Below are 13992 nucleotides of genomic sequence, written 5' to 3' on the forward strand. Positions count from 1 at the left end.
TAGGATAGAATGTTGCCAAAATGGCTCAAACAGCAAAATATAGGATGTTGAAAAAATGGCTAAATATGCCCTGCAATAGTATGGCTAAAATCTGACACGTCCCAAAATCAGCTGAACGCCGCATAAAATAGAGCGCAGAGATACACCACAGTATATAAGGTTGCAAAACCAGCCAAAAACACCATAATATGCCATGTTGAAAAACCGACCAAAAATGCCATACTATAGTATTGCCAGAAGTGTCAAAATTTGACATGTCCCAAAAACAGCTGAACTCCTCATAACTAACACTGTCGTGATACACCATAGCATAGAATGTTGCAAAAATGGTCCAAAACACCAGTATACGGTATGGCAAAAAATGGCAGAAAATGCCATACTATTGAATTGTGAAAAATGTCAAAATCTGACATGTCCCAAAAATAGCTGAAAACAGCATAACTTTGTGTGCCGAGACAAGCCATATCAGAATTTTGCAAAGACGGCCCAAAACACCACAATATGCCATGTTGAAAACACAGATGAAAATGCCATACTATAGTATAGCTAAAAATGTGAAAATCTGACTTGTCCCAAAAACAGCTAAAAACCACATGAAATAGCCTTGCAAGACACGCCATAACATTGATTGTTCTGAAAACGGCCCAAAACATCATTACATGCCATGTTGAAAAAACAACGAAAAATACTAAACTATAGTATGGCTAAAAATGTCAAAATCTAACATTTCCCAAAAACAGCTGCAAACCCCATAAAATAGCTAATGGGACACGCCATAGCATAGAATTTTGCAAAAACTGCCCAAAACACCATCATATGGTAAGTGGGAAAAACGACTGAAAATGCTACACGGCGAAAAATGTCAAATCTGATATGTCCCAAAAACAGCTGAAAAACGCATACAAATATTGTGCTGAGCCAAAGTGTAGAATGTTGAACAACATTATACACTATGACGTTTTGATCAACTTTTGGATGACATACACTATGACGTGTTGATACATTTTTTGGGCAACATACAACGCAATGACGTTTTCATGATTTTTTGGAGCGTGGCACGGGAACTGCTCCAGACACAGCCAGAAAACACTACAGAGTGTGTTGCCGACAGCACAGTACATCACTGGAAACAGTCTCCCCTCCATCTCGGACATTCTCCGCAGCCGGTGTCTGGGAAAGGCACGCAGCATTATCAAGGACCGCAGCCATCTAGCACACAGACTTTTCTGCCTGCTAACATCTGGCAGATGTTACAGGAGCCCGACTTCACGCACCAAAAGACTGAAAGACAGGTTTAACCATCAGGCTTTCAGGCTCGATAACTCAACATAAACTGGTTGAGGCACTGCATTAACCCCATATTTGCCACACACAAATCTATGCACACACACTTAAGAACTTGTTAATGTTTACATTCTGGACCTTGCACATGTACATAAATACATCTGTTTTTATTGTTTTGAATAGTGAGTTGACTGGTTCTTCTCATCCATAACATTTCATTGCATTGCTGACTGTGTGTTAACTTGCATATGGCAAATAAATGAATTTGAATTTGACACTAACCAGTTTCTTTTTTACTTGTGTGTGCTCCATCTTTCAGGATCTCATATCGGATTGGCTGCACCCACCTCGTTGTATGGGATTCACCTCACCTGCCACCAGGCTTTATAATCAAAACTCTGTTTCCTTATTATTTAAGTTGGTATCACACACTTAATGCATCCAACACACACACCTCACCACTGATTATGACCTACATCTTAGTTTGCTTTTTGTTGTTTTTACCTTTAATAAACTTTTTTGATGATTTAAATTGTTACTGTCTGGTTCTCCCTTCTTTGGTATACTCTTGAGTAAGTTGGGCATAACAATACTATACTATGACATTTTGGGTAATTTTCAGACGACATACTACACTATGAATTTTTGATCTATTGTTGAACGATATAGTATACTATCACGTCGTTTTTATGGTTTTTTAAACAACATACTGTTTTGATCAATTTTTGAACAACATACTATCCAATGACATTTTGAAACTTTTTTTTGATGACATACTATACTATACTTTTTTTGATGACATACTGTACTAGTATTTGGACATACTGTATTATCGCGAATGACATACTATTGTAAGACGTTTTGATCAATTTCTTGACAACATATCACACTATGACATTTTGATCAGTTTCTGGACGATATACGTACCATACCATGTTTTGATCAAGTTTTGAACGACATGCTATACTATGACATTTTGCTCAATTTTTGGATGACATGTTGTACTGTGACGTTTTAATCAGTTTTTGCACTACATACTATAATATGAAGTTACAATAATTTTTTTTGATATATGACTGATCAATTTTTAGACGACATACAAAACTATGACGTTTTGATAATTTTTTGGACAACATGAGAAACTAACATTTTGATCACTTTTTGGACGACATACTGTACTATGATGTTTTGATATATGTTTGGACAACATTTCCGATGACATTTTGATCAATTTTTGAATGACATGCTATTCTATGACATCTTGGTAAATTTTTGGACGACATACTATACTATAATGTTTTGATCAATTTTTGAACGACATACTATAGTATGATGTTTTAACCAGTCTTTGGCACAACATACCATTCCATGAGATTTTGATTAATCTTTGAACAACATACTATAGAATGATGTTTTGATCAGTTTTTAGACAACATAGTGTACAGTGATGTTTTGCTCAATTTTTGGACAACATACTATACTATGATGTTTTGATCAGTCTTTGGACAACATACCATTCCATGAGATTTTGATTATTTTTTTTAACAACATAATATACTGTGAGGTTTTTTAATCTGTACTATGACGTTTTGATAAGTACTTGGATGTCATTCTATACTATGACGTTTACATCAATTTTTGGACAACATAGTGTACAGTGATGTTTTGCTCAATTTTTGGAGGACATACTATACTATGACATTTTTGGACGACATACTGAACCATGAGTACTTCATCAATTTTTAAACACCAAACTATAGTAAGACGTTTTAATCAGTTTCAGGACAACATACCACACCATGACTTTTTGATCAATTTTTGAACAATATGCGTACAATACCATGATGTTTTGATCAAGTTTTGAACAACATGCTATACTATGACTTTTTGATCAATTTTTGAACGACATAATCTACTACGACATTTTGATCAAACTTTGGACAACCTTCCATACTATGACATTTTGATTAATTTTTGGACAACATACTATACTATGACATTTTCATATTTCAATTTTTGGATGACACGCTATACTTTGTAGTTTTCATAAAATTTTGGACGACATACTGTGCCATGAGGTTTTGATCAGTTTTTGGAGGACATACTATACTATGCTGTTTTGATCAATTTTTGAACAACATACTATAGTATGACGTTTTGATCAGTCTTTGGACAACATACCATTCCATGACATTTTGATTAATCTTTGAACAACATACTATAGAATGATGTTTTGATCAGTTTTTAGACAACATAGTGTACAGTGATGTTTTGCTCAATTTTTGGACAACATACTATACTATGACCTTTTGATCAATTTTTGGATGACATATACTATGACGTTTTGATCAATCTTTTGACAACATACCATACTATGACGTTTTGTTTAATTTTTGAACGACGAACCATGACGTTTTGATCAGTTTTTGGACAACGTACTATACCATGACATTTTGATCAATTTTTGGACGACAGACAATACTATGACATTTTAATGGATTTTTGGTGGACATACCATACTATGACGTTTGGATCAATTTTCGGACGACATACTATATTGTGACGTTTTGATCAAATTTTGGATGACATACTTTATTATGATATTTTTATAATTTTTTGGACTATACTATACTATGATGTTTTTAAGATTTTTTGATTGACATATACTATGATCTGTGTGTGTTTTTTTTTTTCTGAAGACAATACTTTTGACATTTTCGTGATTGTTTTGAACACCATACTATAGTATGGTGGACATAGTATACTACAATGTATTTATGATTTTTTTAAGAGACAAACACGTTTAACTACTATGATTTACAATATGGTTTTTATGATTTTTTGAGCATTATACTCTACTATGACATTTTTATAATTTTTTTTGAATGACGTTCTACATTATGATGCTTTTGGCAATTTTTTTGTAGTATGATGTTTTTACCATGTAATTAAAGATAGATTTACTATGGCATTTTTATGGGTTTTCTTGAACGACAAACTATACTATAACGTTTTCATGATTTTTTTAAGCAACAAACTGTAGTGTGATTTTATTTATAGATTTTGTGAATAATATACTATATGATGAGGTTTTTATCATTTTTTGGACAAAATATTATAGCATGACATTTTAATAGTTATTTGAAGGACATACTATACAGTGAGGTTTAAATGAACAACACATAATGCACTCACCAAAAAAGAAGCACCAGGGGTCCCATCAAATGGACCAGGGAAGAAGGAGCCGTCGTTCAACAAACAGATGGATACAGGTCAGGCGTTGGTATGCTCCACCATTCATAAGCTGCTCTGTGGTAAAACAGTGATGAGAGATGTAAAGAACCAGGAGACTAGAAGATGGAGGAAGGTTGTCACAGTACCTGATGCTATGATTGACTACAACAGGTACATGTCATGAATCGACCTCTGACCAGCTCATCAAGTATTACTACGTGCACTGGAGGATCGTCAGGTGGTACAGAACTCTGCTGTGCCACTTCTACAATGTGATCTGAAAGTTGCTGTGGGGACTAGAAATGTCTTCTTTTTTTTTTTAAACAACTGCAGTCTTTCATATATTGACAGCTTAGGTCAATTATGCTATGATTAATCTCACTGTGTTATTGTCTCTCAGTTGTGATATGAAACCAGCATCAAATGTTGTTACCTTGCATGCACGTGACGTGGAAGTGAGCTGCTTGCACCTTATCCTTCTCTGTGAATGAGACAGAGAGAGAAATGGAAAGCACTATGAGAGAGAAATACTCCACAAAATGTCAAATGCCCTTTAAAGAAGTATTCCTTTCTCTTCAAGAAAGTTTTAAAGAGGCACAGTTTGTAAAAACTGCTGTGTTTACTTTTCTGTCAAGCAATGAGAAATAGCACACTGTGAAAATGAATGAATAAAACCAGAGGAATTTTATTTGATACTAGAGATTCATGCAAGTTCACGCTAGAAGGCAAATTATTCGGTATTCGTTTCAGAGAATCAAAATTAGAAAAATTTAAGATAAAAATGCTTCTGCAGTGAACATATTAACTTGTTATTTTCATCCTTTAAAAGTTCCCAGTGATACATCTGGAAATTAAATCGTACACATTTCAGCCTCTCCAGATCCCTCGTCTCAAATGTTTTTGAACAGGTTTTTATTAGATCCCTGAGATTTGAAGCGTTAATGTGTCTTAAAAAATGTGGTTGCAAACAGCTGGCCAAATGAGACTACAGAATGTCATCACCTCAAATTTTATGACATAGAACAAAATGTGAAAGTCTCTTTGTGTTAACCACAGGCCTTATTTCAGGTTTTTAACCAATCCCTTAAAAAAAAACATTGACTTTTATACAAGGGAACTTGAGGGGTTTAATGAGGTATAATGTCTGAGTGGTGGGGATCGAATTGGAAGAACAGCAAGGTGCATCACCTAATTTTTGTCTCAGTCTTGGTTCGGTAAACAATAAATTCTTTAAATTTAGTGACCTCAATCAAAAATTCTGTGCCGCACATCATTTTCAGTGGACCCTCGTGCTGAAATAAGAAAAGCCCGGAGGAAACACTGAGAGCATCTAGGCTGATGCAGAAGTTTGCATCACCCCAGTTCCCTCGTCAAAAGGCCAATGGGATTTTTCCAGTGGATTATCGCAGGAAATAAACTCTGCAGCAAAAATATATTTATGATACTAACATGTTTTGTTCGGCAAGGTCATCTTTACAAATGAACCCGACGGAGTTTGGAAGCCTAACTGCCATGGCAAGAAGTAAACTTAATGTTGCCCCCACAACAACGCTGTTAAGTCATGTTTGGCATGACATATGTTAGCAACTGTCTTTTTTAAGACACATGAGTGAAGTATTTGCTGACTTATTTTTATATCACTGAACAAAATGGGCATCTAACCAAAAACCCAGAGGGGCCTAGAAACTCATTCACAGGTTTTAGGACTCATTCCTGAGGTACTCTGTAATGAGTATAGATAGTATAGATAAGGTCAAGTTATTCATCCATAATCCCAGGGCTGGTTTGCAAATTACTTTATCAGTTACAAAGCAGCCATGTCAGATCCAGCCCAATGCTAGCTTTATTAGCTAGCTAACCTTTGCTTAGGTTCTAGCTAGCAGATTAATAGTGATCTTTAAGACTAGAGGGACTAAAAATCGGAATCTAAAAATGACTTAACTTATCTTTTAGTCATTTAAAAGGGTAATTATCACAATTGCTTCAGTGTGACTGACAGTAATGAGTATGTTTACAAACTGACAGTTAATTATAAGACCAAGATTTTCAAGTTGTCTCAAGGACATGCAGGAATAACCCCAATCATCACTTCAATGCACGAATGTCACCACATTTAATTATGGGATCTGAGGATTACCACTTCATTTGTGGAAATGTCAAAGAGAAAGCAATGACAAGCCCTCTATTTCCTGTTTGTCAGCACTCAAATTTGCATCAAGTAGCTCTCACCGGTAAAACTGCAGCCGTGGTGCCTCTTCACCACGGCTCCCTGGACCACATCGATTGACTCACTGCTTGACAGAGAATTCATCCTGACTAAAACTCCACAGAGGATATTCATACTTGTTGGACTGAAAAGAGCACCACAAGTGCTATCAGCCAGCCTGAGGGATCTTACTCAGGCTTTTCAGAAAATAAGTAAGAAAGGCATTGCACACAAGGGAGCGGCAAGGAGACTTTTCTAATTCCAGCAGAGAGCATTCATCGATGACAAAGGAGCTGAGCTGACCCTGCTGGCACTTCAGAGGATCCACGAGTCCCCGCAGACTACTCCCCTCATTACAAAGACACAGTGCATGCTCATTTCAAAGAGGGAGAGTTCTGTTTGTGACGTCTCTCTGCTTTGAACTTCTAACCCATTTTCCACGTTTTCTTTCACATAAATACACACTGAGTGCTACATCGATGATGAAAGTATCAGGTGAGTAGCAGGGGGGCATCAAGACAGCACTAAAAAAAAATGACTGAACACAATCCTTTTTTTCTTCAGTTTCTCCCTGTGCCATCTCTCCCTCTGTTATTACTGGTCTCCACTCCCAGAACCACCTGAGCCTTTGCGCACACGATGCCCCTACAGCCGATCCGCTCTGACACTTCTCATCCAATTGCTCTCATTCCTGTGTGGGGTGATGGAGAAGGTTAAGAAGGGCCCGTGGGCACCTTGCTGCAGATGTTGAGTCCACACTGTTCCGGTACACTGACCACGACCTGTCTCCAGCCCGCCGCCGAGCCCAGTCACTGAATACCAAAAACACCCCACTAAAAAACAAATCCCTTCAAATAAAAAGAAAGACGATGACTCTCTTTATGTGTGTGTGCATGTGTGTGTGTGTGTGTGTGTGTGCATGTGTGTGTGTGTGTGTGTGTGTGCAAGCTAGAGGATTATCTTGGGTGTTGCAGATAAAGGACTGATGTCTGGTGGGGAAAAGGATTACGGTTCAGCCAGACAGTGATGAGTAAAATGTGGACAACAAATACAATAATTAAATCTGTGCATTTAAGCTGTGGTGCAAAATAAGTTTCCTACAGGGAAAAAAAGTTACTGACAGTGAGGGAGGGCTGGCCAATATAGCTTATGCCTAACTTAATTTTTTTTGTTCATAACATTACATAATTGTTTAATTTAATGGTTTTATATGAACATATCTAAGGCAAATTCATAAGAATCTAGAGGGAACATGGGACAAGATGTATTGTCAGAAATGGAATATGGATAATAAATGTTTTCTTTCATGTATAATTACTTAAATATAATAACTGTTGTGTTTTTCTTACTTTGGAATGAGCCATTTTCATCAACATATGGAGCAGGTCATCTTCCACAGAGTCCACAATGAAGCCTAGAACAGATACAGCAGACAATGGCTATAGTTAGGGCCCTTTGCATTTTAGTGTCAGCCACTGGAGTTCTGGCATGTTCACACAAAATGCAATGTGAATTTTCACGTACATTCATCCCATAGACTGTATATAAAGATGGACACCAAGACAGCTCCCCAAAAGAGGAGCTTTTCTATCTTAGTCACCCTCTGGTGTCTGACTGCAGTGTAGGTCATAAACCCCACCCCTCCATGTTAGTCAAAAGGACAAAGACCAAACTAAAAACTCAAAGTACACACCAAATAAATGTTTCCCAAAGATGATTCTGTCACTGAAGGTAGTTCTCATCTGCCTGATGTTTCGTCAAGTGATTGTTTCTAAGATAAGTTTGGTTTTAATATTATTCAATTCTACAGAAAAAAGGGATTTCGTGCCATGATTGACAGCTGTGTCAGCCAATCCACGCACTCACGTTCAATGGAGTTGCTTGTGACTGGTCAGACGGATGTTTTGGCAATAATGCCCCCACAGTAAAGATCTACAGCACAGACTCTGGCTCTGAATGACATCACCAGTGCAAGATGGCAGCAGCCATATCCAGGATATTTTAGCTTCACTTAAACATAGCAGGGGTAAGTGGGGACAGGTCGTCGATGTTTACACACAATCTATGGCTCCTCCCATATGGTCACTGAGGAGTTCTTGGAATATTTTTTTGCAACTCGCGAATATTCACCCTGAACACCTGTGCTAACAGCTGTGCTAGCTAACTCACTGGGGGATTCAGCTATCGTCTAACTTGGTCTGAAGGACGACGAATAGCTGGATGCCAACATAGTAAACACAGAGGCTCTGTGACCTGAAGCAGCATCAGTGTAGATGCTAACACTTTATTATTTATCACACCATCACGACAGCGCATTACTGCTTCACGGATTCCTTTGTTTTCTTTTCACAGTAGAAGACCAACTTAAATTACTCAGAGCATTTTGCCGAGAAAAAACTCAACAAAATAGTTTACACATGTCACACGCATGTTTTCAGAACCCACTATACATTATGGCTTTGCTCACTAATCTCCAAGCCCTTCAACTTGCATTTAGTGGTACAGCTCCAGGTGCCCATAGATGGAAACATTGTTTGACCCTCATTTCTGAATATCCATAACATCTCAATTAGATCAATGCTGATGGGCAGGGGTGTAGCCATCATTTCAGAAGTGAAGGGTACAGATTGATTAGGAATAAGCCAACTTTTATTGAGTGATTTATCATCCTCTCCTTAGCGGCTAACAAACCAAATAACTACAAACAGCCACAGTATGGCACCCGGGGACCGACTCAAGTTCTTTAAAATGATCAAAATCATATACTATTAAAATCAAAAGTTTAAGCTGCTAAGCTCTGGTTGAGTTGACACAGAATGACCCTCAAGCATCTACAGGGTAAGTAACCAAATAGTTAGGTGCCAACACTGAACATGAAAAGTTCAGAAAAACATCATGCGTAATAGCAGTTATGTCAAGTCAATAGCACACTAAATGGCATGGAAGCGACAGGATAACAGCGTAATAAGCCACAAAATTTAAGGCTGTGAAAACAGAAAGTGACACAGCACTGAACATGAGCGTCATCATCATCAAGATGCATTCGATAATTTAGTTAAGTACGACAGCACAGAAAATCTTTAGCATATTCTGTGAAATGTGCAAAATAAATCAAGGAAAAGTTAAATGACTGGGCCTAAACCTTAAAAAAACACCAATAATATAGTGGACAAATAATACCTACAAATAAATAATAAATAAATAAACAAAAACATCTGTTTAAAATTAAATAAAAGCTACATCTTTAAACATCCATGTCAGTCAACTAAACTAGATTTCAGCTCTATATTTCTTTTGAACCTGAGTAAAAACATAAACAATAACTGAAAATAAATAAAAAGAAACAAAGTCTATAATAGCTGTGTTGCTGATCCTCTACAGTTTAATAACTACCTGCATGACAGTCAGTGTTGCCTTCTGGTCCATGTTCTCCTTCCTGATCTTTCTTCTGTAGCACAGATGAAAAAAATATGTGCAAAGCAATTGTGAGCACACAGGTGGTGTGGTCCTAGCATGAAGCTAGCTAGCTAGCTACAGGTAACAATAACGTCAGTGTTCTTGTTCACGGAGCTTTATTGGCACCTTATTATTTGACATCATTTAGCGAACATTATCAACAGCATTACTCAACTCACACGGTTTGTTTTGAAGAAGGAGTGAAAGGTATTTTTGACTCTTGCTGGTTGATTTGCCGCACATTGTTTGTAGTACTTAATACCGGCAGTTCAAAGCAGTGCTGCGCGCGCACGTCTCAACTGTGTCATGTGATCACAGCAAGCGAGACAGCGCGTGTAAGTCGCCGCCCATTCGTGATGCGTTTCATATCCGCTCGGAAAAACGAAGCACTACATGTTACAAAAGAATTGAACGGTTGTAAAACGTCCGCGGGACAGGGGCTGGTATGAGTATATACCGTGGATGTATTATAAGGAAGTATATTTCATAACCACGCCCATTTCATTGCAACCACGCCCACTACAGGAAGAGAGCAACTGCAGTTTTCATTATAAGCTTGGATGTATTATAAGACATCCATGCCTTTTCCCCATGGATGTATTATTTTCCACCTCTCAAACTTTATTGAAAACGTTAAACACAATAACATTCGATAATTTCAGGATTTATCTTGCATAAAAAGAAAATAACAAATGTAACAAAAATGAAACCTCCAGGGTCTGCTAACAGATGAAATAAAACTGAAAATTTAGGTGTTTTTTTCCAATTTACAATTGTTCAGTTTTAGATCTTCAGTATTTGTAAAGTATGTTATAAAATCAGTGTTTTTAAAATACAAATACAAATACAAAATACAAAAGGAGGGTAGTCTTTACAGCTAAACCATTTATGTCTATAATGTTTTTGACAGATATGCAAAAACATTTTAAACCAGAGCATTTCTTTCTAGATAAATACATTTAAAAAGGAGTGCAAGTCAACAGTTTTAGCAGCATGGTACTCTATTCTTTATTTGTTTTAACACCAATTATCTGTGGTGGCACAACTGCAACTACAATATCCTGCTTTCCTGGGATATAACAGCACAAGACATTGTGAATTTTGTCAGTAAACTCTGGATGTTAAAACTTGAGTTAAGAAGCTTTTTAAAAAAAAAAGAGAAAAATCTTCTAATTTCAGGGCTCTTCTGAGTTTGTCCTTAGTTTGCTCCAGCTTTGGTTGTTGTTCTTCATGAAGATTCTTTATCATGCAGTGCTTCAATAGTTGCCTCTCGTCAGTCACCTGTGGCACCAATAAACAGTCTATTATTATGATAGCATGAGAGTAATTTTATTATCATTTACATAATTAGATTTGATATTCAAAATTCATAATTACTTTAAAAAAGTGGTAATAGTGAAGGTATCAATGTTTAAATGTACACATCACTCAGATGAACTACTAAATCACATGACACTGTCAGTAACTCAAAATAAATTTCAACTATTTCAACTTAAACTTTCTATATTCCTTTAAATGAATAGTATTAGTATAGTATAGTTTATCATTATCTGTATGTTACTTACTAAGTTAACGTTAGATAAAGCACATCGTATGTGGGACTGGCAAGGTGGTTGCTCAAAACGGCATAGGACTGCCAGTAAACAAGCCTCAGGTCGGGATTAAAAAAAATGCACAAAAAATGAATACTTTTTACACTGTGCAAACACCAAAGTCCTGAAAATGTTCAAAAAGCTAAACATATCGCTACATAGTCATATTCAGTTCGGTATTCTTGCCTCAGCTACTTCTGTGTTTGTCTCTTCCTTATTGTGGCCTCCTTCTTGGTGATGGGTTTCCGGGGACATGTTTCTGTGTGCGTATTTTCGAGGTGTGTTTTCTGCATCTGCCGTCTTTAGCTGAACCCTACTGAACCCTATATGAGAAGTGCGGGAGGACATACTCCATATGTACCTACGCACCTGCTGCTAGGCTTTTTATGACAGTGTCACACAGATTTTTTATCTCTACACAATTCCAACTCATACTGTTGACATGGAGAAACAAATGTTTCATCTTGGTGTTATTCTTGGTGTTATTGCATCATTTGCATTTAACTTGACTTTGTAATCTGACCATGCAAAATGCTATGAATATAGCAATTAAATCTTGCATGCTGTTTATTTGATTTATTCATATTTTTTTTTAAATTCCACAGAATGTCCTTATTTTAGCTGCACAACACTCAAGACACATATAAAACGCACAAGAGTTTTTACCTTAACACTTTGTATTGTGTTCTTTGTACTTCTTGATTTTTATCGGAATAAGGCTGTTACTTTTTCTGCTCGGTGTGCTCTTTGTTATCATTTATCATCTGTTGTATTTTTCTGTATTATTTTAATTTAGGGGTTTTTCTTTTTTTGCTTTGTTTTTTTTTTTATTTGCATTTTTCATGTTGAGGGAGGGCATTTGTATGACCCTTTAAAAAATAATATAAAATCAATCAGGATTTTATGCAGTTTTTAATTGTGCGCAAATAAACTGAACTAAAACTAACCTAAAACTTAACAGGAAGTTTGTCGTTGACACACTAGGATGATGTACTGTTTTTTGAGACCAGAAACACAATTATTCACACAGTTTTTCCTTCTCTATGACAATGAAATTCAGCTTTTATCTGAAATGTAGTTCTTAACTTATCATTAGTATTCATTTCATTGTTTAATTTGGTTTTTGTTTTGTTTTAATCAATAGACACAAAATAAAATAAGCCATGGTGATTAACCTACAATCATAAATTCAGCAGCATATTCTGCATTGTTAGTTTTACTACAGTAAACCGTGTGTTTGTTTATACATTTGGTGAATAGCTACAGTGTTTAAACTCCGCATCTCCTGCTGTAAAGTCTAACGGAGCAGCAGCTGTGCTGAGTAAAGCACAATAATGTGGATGGATCAAACCCTCTGAGAACACAATGTGCCCAACGCTGCAGTTACAAACACAGAAACTGATAAATAAAATGTACTTGGATTTTATATTCATTATGATCTGAACCACTCTGAACATGGTGTTTATATGCAGTACATCTTTGTTTTATTCCTCACCTCAGTGTTATCCATCTTTATATACAGTCTATGGCTGGAACAGATAGGGTTGTAGCAGGCTGATTCTGCTTTGCTCCATGGCTGTCGGGGAGACGAGAGACAGCTGACAAAGGTGGGATCCAAGGAGGAGTCAATCAAAATATGATCTGCCACGCCCACACAGTCTTGAGAAATACTGTTATCTTTAAAATGAGCTATTTTGAACTCGGTTTTCTAATATTTGGAAACTATACAGATTTTTGTAGATACTTAATGGGACACTCAACTTTGACATAATATGTGCATTCTTATTATTTCAAGCCACGTTTCCAGACACTTTAAAATTTAAAGCAGGAGCTAAGTTAATTAACTTTATATCACATGCTGCCACCAGTACTGCAGCTCCTGTACAACCTTACTTTGCATCTGCTGAAGTTGCTGCTTCAGCATGAGGGTACTAATCAGCACACTGCAAGGCAAAACTGTAAGTTAGATTATCCCCATGTGGAAATGTGCTGTTTCATTTATGAATTTAAAACTTTCAGCACGCAACTGTCTGTGCAGGCTTTCTGGAGTCTGCAGCACATCAGGACATACCCGTGTCAAATGGAAGGCAGACAAAATGGAACCTTAAAGTCCCTGAAATGGACCTGAGGCATGAGCGTGTTGATTTGAATCTTCTATTACTGTGACCTAATGCTGGGCCCATTTATCTGTTTCTTGCTCATTGCCGGTGGTTGAATTTA

The 13992-nt window shown here is 36.7% G+C and overlaps 1 long non-coding RNA gene across 4 annotated transcripts in view; it reads right to left on the reverse strand.

Moving 5' to 3' along the window:
• Positions 1–13992, reverse strand: part of LOC148186375 (uncharacterized) — an 88848-nt gene that overhangs the window by 34065 nt on the left and 40791 nt on the right. For 3 of the 4 annotated variants that reach the window (XR_015775035.1, XR_015775034.1, XR_015775037.1), the window contains 6 exons: positions 13268–13348; positions 10360–11461; positions 10118–10172; positions 8074–8138; positions 4952–4999; positions 4480–4593 (listed from right to left, as the gene is read on the reverse strand). This is a non-coding gene — a long non-coding RNA (uncharacterized LOC148186375). The remainder of the gene's footprint in view (positions 1–4479; positions 4594–4951; positions 5000–8073; positions 8139–10117; positions 10173–10359; positions 11462–13267; positions 13349–13992) is intronic. The other variant, XR_015775036.1, reaches the window with a different exon arrangement.

This window comes from Plectropomus leopardus, chromosome 19 (assembly GCF_026936395.1).
Source record: "Plectropomus leopardus strain MGB_pleo_1.0 chromosome 19, ASM2693639v1, whole genome shotgun sequence".
NCBI classification, from domain to species: Eukaryota; Metazoa; Chordata; class Actinopteri; order Perciformes; family Serranidae; genus Plectropomus; species Plectropomus leopardus.